The sequence below is a fragment of the Mirounga leonina genome, unplaced genomic scaffold, assembly GCF_011800145.1.
Source record: "Mirounga leonina isolate KUSES-001 unplaced genomic scaffold, KU_Mleo_1.0 Mir_166, whole genome shotgun sequence".
Taxonomy (NCBI): Eukaryota; Metazoa; Chordata; class Mammalia; order Carnivora; family Phocidae; genus Mirounga; species Mirounga leonina.
In genome coordinates this window covers 7061583-7075697 of record NW_023270418.1, presented here as the reverse complement: position 1 = coordinate 7075697, position 14115 = coordinate 7061583, and the positions used below count along the sequence as shown (strand labels likewise).

The 14115-nt window shown below is 36.4% G+C and overlaps 1 protein-coding gene and 1 long non-coding RNA gene across 3 annotated transcripts in view; one reads left to right on the top strand and one right to left on the bottom strand.

Annotated features, from left to right (window-relative positions):
- BBOX1 (gamma-butyrobetaine hydroxylase 1) overlaps positions 1 to 14115 on the bottom strand; it is a 62061-nt gene that overhangs the window by 16338 nt on the left and 31608 nt on the right. The window lies entirely within an intron of this gene.
- LOC118015712 overlaps positions 1 to 14115 on the top strand; it is a 156241-nt gene that overhangs the window by 113028 nt on the left and 29098 nt on the right. The window contains exons 6-7 of the long non-coding RNA XR_004680687.1: positions 4761 to 4861; positions 6539 to 6802. This is a non-coding gene — a long non-coding RNA (uncharacterized LOC118015712). The remainder of the gene's footprint in view (positions 1 to 4760; positions 4862 to 6538; positions 6803 to 14115) is intronic.

The window sequence follows — 14115 nt, the reverse complement described above, 5'->3', positions numbered from 1 at the left end:
GGCGCCCATTAGTGATGATCTTTGATGCTCAAAAATTTTTAATTGTGATGAAGTTCTATTCATCTATTTTGGTTGTTGTTTGTGTTTTTGGTGTTATATCTGAGAATCCATTGCCCAATCCAAGGTCATGAAGATTTACACCTATGTTTTCTCCAAAGAATCTTATGGTTTTATATGTAGGTCCTTGATCTATTTGAGCCAATTTCTGTATAATGTGTGAGAAGGGCCCCAACTTCATTCTTTTTGCATGTGCATGTACAATTGTCCCAGCACTGTTTGTTGAAAGGACTGTTCTTTTCCCATTGAAAGGTTTCAGCACCCTTGTTCAAAATCAGTTAGCCATAGATGCATGGGCTCCCAGTTCTGTTCCATTAGTCTGCCTGGTTATCTTTATCCCAGCACCACAATATGTTGATTACTATAGATTTGTAATAAGCTTTGAAATCAGGATATGCGTCCTCCAACTTTGTTCTTGTTTTTTATTATTGTTTTGGCTATTCAGAGCCCTTTGCAATTTCATATGAATTTGAGCATTGCTTTTCCATTTCCACAAGAAAGCCATTGGAATTTTGGGAAGCATTGCATTGGATCTGTAAACTGCTTTGGGTAGTAATCACATCTTAACAATATTATGTCTTCCTATGAATGTGGGATGTCCTTCCGTTTATTAGGTCTTCTTTAATTTCCTTCACAATGTTTTATAGTTTTCATTTTATGTTTTTCATCTCCTTGGTTAAATTTATTCCTAGGTATTTTATTCTTCTGGATGCTATTGTAAATGGAATTTTTTAAAATTTCTTTTTCAGATTGTTCATTGTGAGTGTATATAAATGCAACTCAATTCTGTGTACTGCTCCTGTATCCTACAGCTTTGCTGAATTCATTTATTAGCTCTAATAGCTGTGTGTATTCTGTGGAGTTTTTTATATATAGGATCATGCTATCTATGAGTAGAGATAGACTTATTGCTTCCTTTCTAATTTGATGCCTTTATTTCTATATCTTGCCCAACTGCCCTGGACAGAACTTCTAGTACATTGTTGAATAGCAGTGGTGAAAACCAGCACTCTCATCTTGTTCCTGATCTTAGAGGGAACGTAATGAATATTTATTTTATTTTATTTTATTTGAACTTAATGAATTTTTAATTACACTCTTGTAACTACTACTCAGTTCAGGAAATATAACTTTAAGTTTATATGTCCTGTCCCAGCCAGTCTCATCTCTCTCTTCTCCAAAGTAACCATACCATGACTTCTATATTTATAATTTCTTTGCATTTTTTGAATGTGCATCCTTAGACACTTTGTTTAATATTGCCCATTAGCAACAATTGTTATGTCTTTTAAATCTCTTAATCTACAGGTTTCCCCTTCAGCCTGTTCTTCCTACAATTTATTGTTTGAAGAATTTAGGGAGTTGGGCCTACAGAGTTCCTCACAGTCTGGACTTTGCTAATTGTGTATCATGATGTGGTTCAACATGTTTCTCTGTTCTCTCTGTTTCTAGAAAATTTGCAACTAAATGCAGAGGCTTGGACAAATTCTATTTCCTCTCTTTGGCAAAACTATAGATGGCATTGTACTCTTCTGTTAAAGACACAGAATGCCAAGATGTCTTTCTTTTTATGATATTTGTACATACTTAGGCTCAGTGGCTAGATTTACTAATTCATTGGGGGTCCCAAATAGTGAAATTAATAATTTCTTTTAATTTCTTTTTCATTTGTCAGTACTTTTAAAAATATCTACTTTCCTTCATCTAGTATTTGGTTACCCCATGTAGTAGCTACCTAGGGATACTGAGATAAATACTTGATTCTTTCCCTTTATTTACCATTTTATAATGTAATGGATTAGTTTTCTACCACTCCAAGATGAATAATTAGTTTTTTTAAAAATAATTTTATTAATGAGAATGCATTAAAACTAGATAGAGGTAATGGTTCCACAACATTGTCAATGTACTAAATGACACAAAACTGTGCACTTTAAAATTGTTAATTTTATGTTATATCAATTTTACCTCCAGGACCAAAAGAAATAACTTGACTTAAAAGTTAAGAAAAAAAGGTTAATAAATGAACTAGGGATTACTTGCAACGCTGTCAGGAAACTAAACCAATATTCAGATTTTGTAAGGCTTTTCCCTTGGCAGATTGAGACAATGGGTAATTGGAAGGAAGTCGTGTTTTAAAATAAGGCAAAGCTGTTTTGAAAAATGTGTCACCATATATGCTTGTCATTTTCTTGCTGTCATAATATCTACTTATTAATTTATGTTCACTTTAATCAAATCATTTTCCAATAGATCTATATTGATTACCTATTCTATTCCAGACATTGTTTTAGCATTAGAGATATAGCAGGGCACAAGAAAGACAAACAAGTAATTACCAAATGTAATAACAGAGAGAAGTGCCATAAAGAAAATAAAGCAAGGTAAGGAGATAAGGATTGGGGGCCAGGAGAATATCATGGCAGAGATAATGCTTTGGGAAGTGCTCCAGAAGACCTCTAAGAAAAGGAGAATGTGAATTTCTGGGTGATGTATTTTAGGGAGAGGAATCTGAAGTGAAAGGTAGGGTTTCTTCCCCATTCTCTGGGATTGAGGATGAAACTATTTGGCTCTGTTTTTTTGTTTTGTCTTATATTTCATCGAAATGTAAAATGGAGGGGCCTTGAGGTGGCTCAGTCGGTTAAGAGTCTGCTTTCGGCTCAGGTCATGATCTCGGGGTCCTGGGATCGAGCCCCGAGTCAGGCTCCCTGGTCAGTGGGGAGTCTGCTTCTCCCTCTCCCACTTCTCCCTCCTGCTCATGCTCTCTCTCTCTTTCAAATAAATAAATAAAATCTTTAAAAAAATAAAAAAATAAATTTAAAATGGAAAACCTGGTAAATCTTCCACCAAAGTTTAAAGAACCATCTCTATGTGGCCATAAGCTGGAAAGAGACTCCATGAAAGAAGAGTATATATAGCCTACTGCAACTAATTTCAAATATGAGTCAGACAATCCATTATACTGTTGACTGTAGCCAGGAAATACATGTTCTCTATGAGCCTCATGTCACTCCGTGACCCACACCTAATGTAGATTCTGCCTGTTGTCACCATCAGCATTCCAACAATAATCAACATGTAGGAAAGGATTTAAGGATACAAAAAAAGTAATTTCATCAAGTTGTGGAATCTATAATGTCTTCTAAGAAGACAATGCTTTTGACATTGTGAATAGGAAATGACTATATTTAGATTTTCTTTTCAAGAGTGATGATGGTTTTGCACTGATTCACCTACATTCCCTTTCCTGGGTCCTCCTATGATCAAGGGTAAACTCATTGAATTTTCGTGCAGCCAAGAGCTGGCTGAGATTCAAGGTGCATGTTTTAGCCAGGGAATGGATCTTTCCTTTGTTTGACATTAACTGGCTTCTACAGGGATGGGGCCTGTGACTTGGCATCATCAGCGCAGTTCTCCAGCCCTCTGTGCTAACTGGCAGGGAATAATAAACATTTTTAAGCCCTAAAGTGTCTTAGGCACGGTGTGGGATACATAGCCTAAAAGTCTATGCTCGCACATAATGATAAATCCCAGGAGAGGGGCTTGCCAATTCCAATCATAAAACATTCCCGTAATTGTCTAACATAAGTCTGGAAAAATCCTAGAAATGTCATTTGGTCTACCTTTCTACCTCCTTATAGAAATGAATCATGCCAAGAAAGCTGCTGCTGATTGTTTATGACCTTAAGCTTTCACGTTTCCTTCTCAAATCCAAAGGAAAACACAGCAGAAATAAATGCGAATGTGATCCATTGGCCTGTGGAGAAACTGTTTTTTAAAAGCCCGCTCGTGGGGCCTTAGTGAGATGAGGGTGTATTTATAAGCATCTTTCATTAGAAGCAGATTCTAATGCTCCTCCAAGTAAAGCAGCTCAAGCAGACTGTCAGAAACTGTCATGACCAAAGCAGAGGTGCAGGACCCAGATTTTTCTAAAACTCAAGAGGCAGGCTCAGCATAGCATCTTAACCCATTGGCATAGACTTGCCTGGTATTATGCTGGGACAGGCAACTGGAACTGTGCTCATAATACTGCTTTTGCCAGAGATCCTATTTTAAACAAATCTAGGTATTTCCACTGAGCTACTTGTGTCATTCTCAAAATCGGATAAACCAAAACACAGACTCTTAACTATAGAGAAGAAACTGATGGTTATAATATAGAATCCTATATTATATATAGAATTATTATTATAATATATTATTATATATATAGTTATATATAGAATTATATAGAATATATATAATTATAGATTATATCATGATGCACACTGAGTGATATATAGAATTGTTAAATCACTATACTGTATACCTGAAACTAATACAGCACTGCATGTTAACTATACTGGAATTAAAATTTAAAAAAAGAAATTTCTTTTATATTTTCCATTTAAGGATTTTGTCAAAAGCTCCTGTACATTAAAATCATGACTTTTAGAGACTATTTTGTGGGCTTCGTTTGAATACTTATTCACTAGATCCACTCCAGTCTAGATGGCCAGTCATAGATATTCATGATATTTCATGAAATTAATAGTGTTTTGTGACAAATTTGAATCCTTTAATGTTTATGGAATGCTTAAATATTGTTTTTGCTAGATTTGTTCTTTATACCCTTGGTGTGATAGATTTTATAATCTTTTGGTTAACAGCTCACACCTGGAAAACCATGTTAGATTTATTTTTAATCTTTTTCTTTTCTGAAGTATGGCTTACATGAAAAGATGTTCTACAACTGCAACCTGTATTTCTTATCACCAACAGCTACAATTTCTAATCTCAACCTGCTGCAAACTGCTCTCATCAGGTAACAGAAGAATGCCTTCTTTTGACTATCACTATTTGTTCTGTTAGATCTAAAACATAATGCTCATACGTTATTTTTATTTTTTAAGTTCTAACATAGACAATTATCTCCTAGCGGAGCCTGGGTGGCTCAGGTGGTGAAGTGTCCAACTCTTGATTTTGGCTCAGGTCATGTTCTCAGGGTCGTGAGATCGAGTCCCTGTTGGGCTCCATGCTGAGTGGAGAGTGAGATTCTTTCTCTCCCTCTCCCTCTGTCTTTCCCCTCCCCTGCTCTCGTGCACGCATTCATGTGAGCACATGCTCTCTCTCAAATAAATAAATAAATCTTAGAAAAAGAAAATTATCTCCTAGCTAAAATAAACAAAAACATTTATAATCATCCAAAGGAATATTACACTGTATATCATTTCTTTTTAATTTTTTAAAAAGATTCTATTTATTTATTTGAGAGGGAGGGAGTGAGAGAGAGAGAGAGCAAGAGCAGCGGGAAGGAGAAGAAAACTACCCACTGAGCAGGGAGCCTGATGGGAGGCTCGATCCCAGGACCCTGGGATCACAACCTGAGCTGAAGGCAGACACCTAACCAACTGAGCCACCCAGGTGCCCCTATCATTTCTAACTGTAGTTGGGACAAATCCACATATGACTTCCCAGATGCAATCACCCTTCTGAGCTTCAGATATTTATTTTTCCATTATCACTTGTTAGACCCACACAGTGGGCCAGGAACTGAGGATGCAGGTGTGAACCGAGCAGACATGGTACTTGCACCTCATGGAACATACGATCTATGGGGAAGAAAAATCAGTGTGACTTACCTTCCAAAGCTGAAGTACAAGGTGTTATGAGAATAAAGAAGTGAAGATTAGGTCGAGACCTGAAGATTGAGTAGGCTATACCTAGAAGGGGACAGGTCATTGTGGGCAGAAGAAATAGCATGTGAGAAGGTCCAGTGGAGGGAGAGAACACAGCCTCTTAGGGGAAGTGATAGAAGTCAAATATGGGCCAGAGTGGGGATGGTTTGCTCTATGGTTATTCCTGACTTTGCTTCAAATTTCTCCTTCCCTTATTGTCCTGTAAAGTCTTACCAAAAAAAAAAAAAAAAAAAATCTCATCAAGTTAGGAACTGAGTTGAAACATACTCTTTATCTCATAGCATTTAACTCACTGCCAAAAATATTTGTTGAATGAAGGCATGGACTGTAAGACAGTAATTTGTGTTATGTTCCCGACTGTCTGGCTATTAACTTTAGTCCTAGCCAAAGCTATATGTTTTAGGTATATTTAAATTATGAATAATTTGGCCACCAATCATTCCTGTTGTCTGATTTCTAGGGGAAGCGTTACAGTTGTTTGTAAACAATACTTGGCAAAATTGCTAGAGTTGTGTTTTAAAAAGCCATCATCTTTTCAGTTCTACTTATATTGTGGACACTCATTTTTACATTGCATTTATTCCTGAAAATGAAAAACTCCATATCATTTTTGGTGAGAATTAATATCCCCACTATAAACTGGAAGAACAAAAGTAACCTGTCTGATATCTAGCATTGCTCTTACTCAATCCATTAAACTCATATGGAAATCTCCATGAAGCATAAAGATACAAAGCAAACAAGGAGGATCCTGGGGTGATGATGGTGACATAGTTCTTAATCTCTCTGAATTTTCTTCATAGGACATCTAGTGTGCAGACCCAAAAACTCAGGGACAACATCTAAACCCAAATTAGGTGACAAGATATATCCATGAAGCCCAAAATATGAGTGGGCTATAGAGACAGACTTTCCAAAGCCACAATCTGCGGCATCAGAAACGGTGCAGAGGAGGAAGCAGAGGGAAGCAACTAGGTACTGGATGGATCCGAAAAATTCCCAGAGCACTAATGACAGGTACTGGCACCTGTAGAAAGGCACCTTGAGAATAGCAGTCAACCTGGGAGGTATGTTCACGTTCCAACTCAGCTGCCTATGAGGGGTCCGTGGTAAGGGACTGGATTAGTCTGGGCCCTTGGGAACTCGAAATACTTAACAGATAAAACTCTCATCCACGAGGAAGCTTCCTCCTGAGAAAATGACGCCAAACTGAGCAGTCCGGGGACAGTAAGGACAAAGGAAAAAGAAGTTCCAGCTAAAAGTAAAGGAGAGAAACCAGGAGGTCTTAGAAGGTCATCAGCCATTGTTTTGAAATACAGCTTAAAACCATAACAAAATGTTTCTGAATCATATCTCCTTTTAATAGTGAAGAAAAAAATTCACATAAAAATTGGAAATAGCACCTGATTAAGATTTAGTTTCATAAAGTTATTTTAAGAGAAAAAGAGAATGAATAGCAAAATAACATACCTATAGATAATATATGCCAGAAGGATACACCCCCCAAAGATAAAAAATGTTCTAGTTTTTCTAACTTCTATTTTTCTATTTATACGTACTTCTGTTGAGTCCAGAAGACATTAATGAAATGATACAATATATGAAAGAATAACTTACATCAGAGATAGAAACTCAGAAAGGGAGTGATACACTCAGAAAGGAAAAATTTTAAAAATCATTAAAAATGAAGACTAAGCTAGAAGGGATGCAATATTGAATAAGCACAACAGATAACACCTTTGGATGAGGAGAAGATAAAAAGGAGAAAAACTTAAATATCAAAAAAGACAAGAGATAAGAAAGATCTGAGAGAAAGTAATAAATTTTAATTAAGAGAAGATTTAATATACACATAATATGAATCCTCAAAAGAAGAAATCCAGATTAAAGAGACCAATTATTAAGAACTATAATTAAAAAAAAAATCTTGAAAATAAAAAAAAAAAGATTTGAAACATTGAAAGACCAAACCATACACTCCCTGAAAAAGTTACCCCAGAATATCCAACACCGAGATATCCTATAAAGTTACTGGTCTTTAAAAAGAAAAATCTTTTGGGCGTCCAAGTAAAAATATCAAATTATTTATAAGGGAAAGAAAATTAGATTACCAATAAAACTGTAGTGACATATTAAAGATGATGTGAGCCAAGAATTTTATATTTAGCCAAGCTGATTTTCAAGTATAAAGATCTTAAATTGCTGTCAACATGCAAGAATTTAGAGAATATTGTTCTCTTGGGGCCTTCCTGAGGAATTTACAAGAGAATAGGATTCAGACAACCCAAATGAATAGAGATACATTCACACAGGCACTGTACTAAGTAGTAAAGTTTATTTACTCACAGAACTACTAATAGGGGAGAAAAAATATATAAAAAATCTAAAAAATTGGGAAACCAAACTACTGTTAAAAAAAAAAAGGGATGCTCAGGAAAACAAGATAGTGAATACCATAAAATTCAGGAGAGCTATTACATTTGGGGAGAAAAAAGAGGTTTGTGATTGCTTAGGGCATGTGGATTGGTTCCAGAGTGACTGGCAATGTCTATTTCTTGACGTGGATGGTGTTTCAAGAGCACGTGCCTTACAAAAATTCATTTAGCTATATATTTGTCTTATGTGATTTTTCTGTGTCTGGATTGTATTTTACCATGAGAAGTTGCTTTTTTAAAAATTTATTTTGAAAGGTTAATAATACTCCCAATAATAAAAATAAAGACGGGTAATGATAGAAAGATGGCAACCACCTCTAAAAACATAAAGAAAAAAGTTTTAGCAATTTCCTCCAAAGTTCTAAAGTGTTTCATTATGAAAAACTAAGAATGCAGTGCATTGCAGAAGAAAAAAAAAAAGCTTATGAGAATTCCACATTAAGCATATTTAGTTTTTTGGGCGTGGTAGGTCAAATTGTGCTTAATTTATTTCAACAGAACAGGAGCTAGATGCTGGTTTAGATTTTTGATGTGCAAGGTTAAAATATAAACTTCATTTTCTCTTGTCACAAGTTATTTGATTCCTTGTCAATTGTCACTTTCCCTTTGCATGAACAGTTGGCTATAATTTGAACTTAATAGATGGGATGGGAATGAATATTCTGGTGCTGTTGTTATGACTTAGTTTGAGAAATTTCTATATAATCCTGTTAAAGTGTTCCCTTGCATCTGAGCTATAAATATGTGTGGAAGCCACATTTGGTAGTTAATAATTTTTTTTTAAAGATTTTATTTATTTTTTAGACAGTTGAGCGAGAGAGAAACAGCATGAGAGGGGAGAGGGTCAGAGGGAGAAGCAGGCTCTCCGCCGAGCCAGGAGCCTGATGTGGGACTCGATCCCAGGACCCTGGGATCATGACCTGAGCCGAAGGCAGACGCTTAACCATCTGAGCCACCCAGGCACCCTGGTAGTTAATAATTCTTATGGCATTAGGAACTATGGGGGGAATGCTAGATAAACCACCATACAAGTACAGTGCCAAGGAAAGACTGCAGACTGTTGAATCAAGTAAACTTGGGTTTGAAGCCTGATTCTTCTGCCTCAGTTTCCTTATCTCTAAAATGGGAATAATGGTTCTTATTAGAATTGTGAAGATTCAAGATAATGACCGTAAAACATTGAGTTCAATACTTGGCACATAAAAGGTGCTTAACAGAAAATCATTTTGTCCCAACCCAAGGCTCAGAGGAAAATCGAGGAGGTAAGGGGGGGTCAGGGCTTGTGGAGAAGCAAGTGGTTTACTAGGGTCTCAAAATTTCCTCAAGTGATTTCTAGGGGAGCATGAGACACAGAAATTATTTTTCCTTTCATTCATGAGATGATCTCATACTCAAGTGGTTTTGCTGGCAGCAACTTTAATTACTGCGAAACTGAGTATTACAAAGGGAACCCCAGGGACCTTTCTCTTGGCTGATAACATAAGCTGGGGTTCACAATGGCTGAAAGAACACAGCTTGTTACTTTGCTTGGGAAACCCTAATACTCACAAGAATACACATTTTAAAGGTTCTCCCCACCCCTACTCAAACACTAGGGTCAGTACTAAGTCTAAAACAACTCATTAAGAAATCCCAGTGTGAAGTTTTTACAAAGTAGGATGGAATTACAACTAGATTCAGAACTCAGACAGGTTTTCTTCTCAAGTCTAAATTGCTTTTAGGTTGGTTTTTCATAACTCAGCCATTTTTATTCAAGAAGGGCTATGTGGTTTTCTCAAACAATTTCTTGGCTAGAAACTTCACCAAAATGGATAAACTTGTTTTTTTCTTTCCCTGTTAAGTCTCCACACTTCACAAATGTTTTCCAGTAACATGTATATCAAACAAGTAGCTGTTTCAAAGTCAGGTTTGGAGGCAGTGCTAGTGGTAGGAGCAAATTCTAAGGGGCGGAAGCCAAGGAATAATAATATTTTTCACTCATAGACCCTCAATCACTAATACAACCGAATGTGTGAAATGCTGCTGGGCTGGCTTACAGAAATGCTAGCAGAAATCCAGTGAATGCTGGAAAGGCTATATTCTTGTACTCCCCAGAGGCCATTTCAATATTGTTAATTCTTAACTGGCCTGGCTGGTGTATTTGACAAACAGCCCACTAGAAACATTTTTGGTTTGACATGATTTTATTCATCTGATGAAGCCTGCATGCAAGGCGCTCATGCAGATGCAAAACTGGGCAGCAGGAGTAGCCTCTTATATTTTCCAGCGAACTTTCATCTAAAGGTTTCAAAGGGCATGCCAGGTATTAAAACGGTCCTGTAGAAAGAGAGAAGCAAGTCCTCAGTAGAGGAGAATCATAGAGCTCCAGGAAATTACATGAAAAGCTTAGATCACCTTCTCACCTACAAATAGCCAGTGGTGGAGCCATGATTCAACTGTGGTTCTCTATTGGTCCTACAGGCAGCTCTCCGGGCAGTAATGTAATGCAGATGCTCTGGGGCGTTGGGTTCTCAACTCTCCCCCCATTTTTTAGGAATGAAGTGTTCCAAAGTATTTATTTAAATTTTCCCACTACCATTTGTAACCTTGTAAGTTTTATTCAGTAATTGTACAGCTTCCATGCTTGTCTCCACAAGATAAAATCTGACTACTACCAGGATCCATTAAGTTCCTTTTACCCCTTTTTCTCATTGTCGCTGCCTATTTTATTCCTGATGTTGGTGTTTCAGAAAAACATTTTTCATTTTCACCTCATTATTCTTATTAATCTAATAAGAATATGGTAATGTAGTAATGCAACTTGCTTATGCCAGCAAATAAAACATTCTTAGAAAGAAGAAAATCTGAAACTTCTGGACTGTATTCTGGGAATACAAATACAAATTTCCTTCTGCTTGACTTTCTGACGAAGAAGGGTCACTCAGAGTTGCTCACAAGGTTAATTTTCTCACTAAGGGTTTACAATGCTGGGGCGCCTGTGTAGCTCAGTCGGTTAAGTGTCTGTCTTTAGCTCTGGTCATGATCCCAGGGTCCTGGGATTGAGCCCCACATTGGGCTCTCCGCTCAGCAAGGAGTCTGCTTCTCCCTCTCCCTCTGTTCCCTCTCTCTAGCTCTCGCTCTCTCTCTCAAGCAAATAAATAAAATCTTAAAAAAAAAAGTCGACAATGCTAAGAAAGAATTTTTGATGTCTTGACCAAATGAAGTCCTCAATATCTTAGCATACATTCCCTTTTGTTAAAATTCCCTGAGTGCTCACTGTGTGCCAGGCACTGAGCTAGGACTGAAGATATCATTCTGATTAGGCCACCATTTCAGTCTACAAGGAGCTCAATATGACAGCAATGATGGCAATGAGATATGCATGCCTTATTTTCAGAGATTATCCTGTTACAAGCAAAACAGCTAGTTAATACACAATGCTGGTGGTAAATACTTTAAAAAATCAACACTGAATCTCTTCCTTCTCTCCGTGTCACATGCATGTACACACACACACACCATTACAGGAACTTATGTAAATAACAAAACCCTGACTTGGCCCATTTAATTCGTTGTCCAACCAATGGAAAAGGAATATTTTCATAGTAATATATTCATAGAAATTATGAATAATTTCATAATATTTTCATATTTAATTTCTTCAATTAAAATCACAGTATGATTTTGCCCTTTTAGGGAAGAACATTGTTCTTCTCAATGTTTTCTTACCAGAAGTATGGTTTCAAAAGCCCATGACCAGTAAGCATTACTAAAACCCAGCAAACAGACAGTAAGGATATCTTACAGCAGAGCGGTTGATTTTCTTTCACACTGCATGCATCTCTGCTAGAAGCAGAATCTTAAAAAAAAAAAAATAGAAATTTCCTTACTAGATATTATGAATATGCAGGAGAGAGGAGAATTTCCACTTCTCTTTTTGGCTAGGTCATTCAGAATGCAAAACGGGCTCATTTGAGTGAGGAGTAAAATGCTTATTTTGTTTTATTTATTTGCCTGGGCTTGGAGATGAGGTGCTGGTAGTGATCTCACAGAGGGTAGTGATCTCACAGAGGGAGAGGGTTGTCTTTCCTAGAGCTACAGAGGCTTTTTCATAAAGTAGAAACCCAAATCTAGGTCAGAACAAAATGCTTAACACAGTGCCTTGCACAGTGTAGTGTACAGATGGGTAAAACAATAATACTGCCAATCAAGACATTCAGTGTGATCGACAGCGACTGTACTTCCTTTCAGATTTATTCTGCTGGTAGCATTCTTGAAAACATTCTAACTTGGTATAATCATTGAGGATGGCAGTGTATAGAAAAAGTCTAGTTTACAATGACTATTTCCCATTGGGTTAGATTGTGTCATAAATTCAGATAATTTCTTCAATTAAAAAATTATCATCAAAACCACAATGAGATATCACCTCACACCTGTCAGAGTGGCTAAAATCAAAAGCATGAGAAACAAGTGTTGAGGATGTGGAGAAAAAGGAACCCTCATGCACTGTTGGTGGGAATGCAAACTGATGCACCCACTGTGGAAAACAGTATGGAAGTTCCTCAAAAAGTTAAAAGTAGAACTAATTCTACTACTGGGTATTTACCCAAAGAAAACAGAAACACTAATTTGAAAAGATACATGCACCCCTATGTTTATTATAGCATTATTTATAATAGCCAAGATATAGAAGCAGCCCAAGTGTCCATCCATAGATGAATGGATAAAGAAGATGTGGTGTATATACAGTGGACATAAAAAAGAATGAGATCTTGCCACTTGCCAAAACATGGATGAATCTAGAGGGTAAAATGCTAAGCAAAATAAGTCAGTCAGAGAAAGACAAATACCATATCACATGTGGAATTTAAGAAAAAAACCCAAACAAACAAAGAAAAAAGGAGACAAAGAAATAGACTCTTAAATATAGAGGACAAATTGGTGGTTGCCAGAGGGGAGGCTGATGGGGAGAGCATGAAAGAGATAAAGGGGATCAAGAGTATACTTATTGTGAGGAGCACTGAGTAATGTATAGAACTGATGAATCATTATATTGTACACCTGAAATGAGTATCAGTCTGTATATTAATTAAATGTAAATTTAAAAAAAATAAATAATTAAAAGAAAATTATCCAGAATGATATTTTGGCTTTTGGCCAAAAAGTCAAAAGACTTTTGGCCCCACTCTGTAAAAACTATATCGATCCAAATGTAAGGTCTAAATCCTTCTGAAAATGTTATCTCATTACATACTGTTCTACATATATATATATCTGACAAAATTGACAATGAGAGCTTCTTTACCAAGTCTTATTCTTTTCTCCCAGGAGTGCTTTCATCATCAAGGCAGTAAGGTTGCTGATCATTTCACAGAGTTGCATGAAAAAAATATTGTCTAGATGATGCACTGACAAAATAATGATAAGCATCTGAGAAAATATAGACATGGAAATGATATATACTTTTGTCCTCAAAGCTATTACCATTTTGATTTAGTATTTTAACATAATTTTATGATTATGAAATGCTCTGATAATTTTTGCATTCACCTGTTGCTTTATAGTTTTTTGAAAACATCTAGGTGTGCATCTATTATTAAACATTTATTCCTTACCTACTATATGCTAAGACTGTGCAAAATGCTGGAATCTACTGTTTTTACTTCTCTGACCAACACTTTAACAATTGAGATGACAGCCAAGAACCAAAAATAGATATTAGAATTCTCACTTTGGACCCATGCATTCAAATTCTCCAAACTAGTAATCCTATTTGAATGGAAAAGTGCTGGGTGGATATTTGTTTCCCAAGGGAGGCATGTGTAAAGTGGCACCATGCTATTATTATTTTTGGCATCCAAGCAAGAGTAGAAACCAGGCTCCTTGAAAAATCTACATGGAATGCAAAGTTAGCCTTTAGACTTCCTCCTCCCGCTTTCCTTTCCTTATCCTTCTATTTCTGG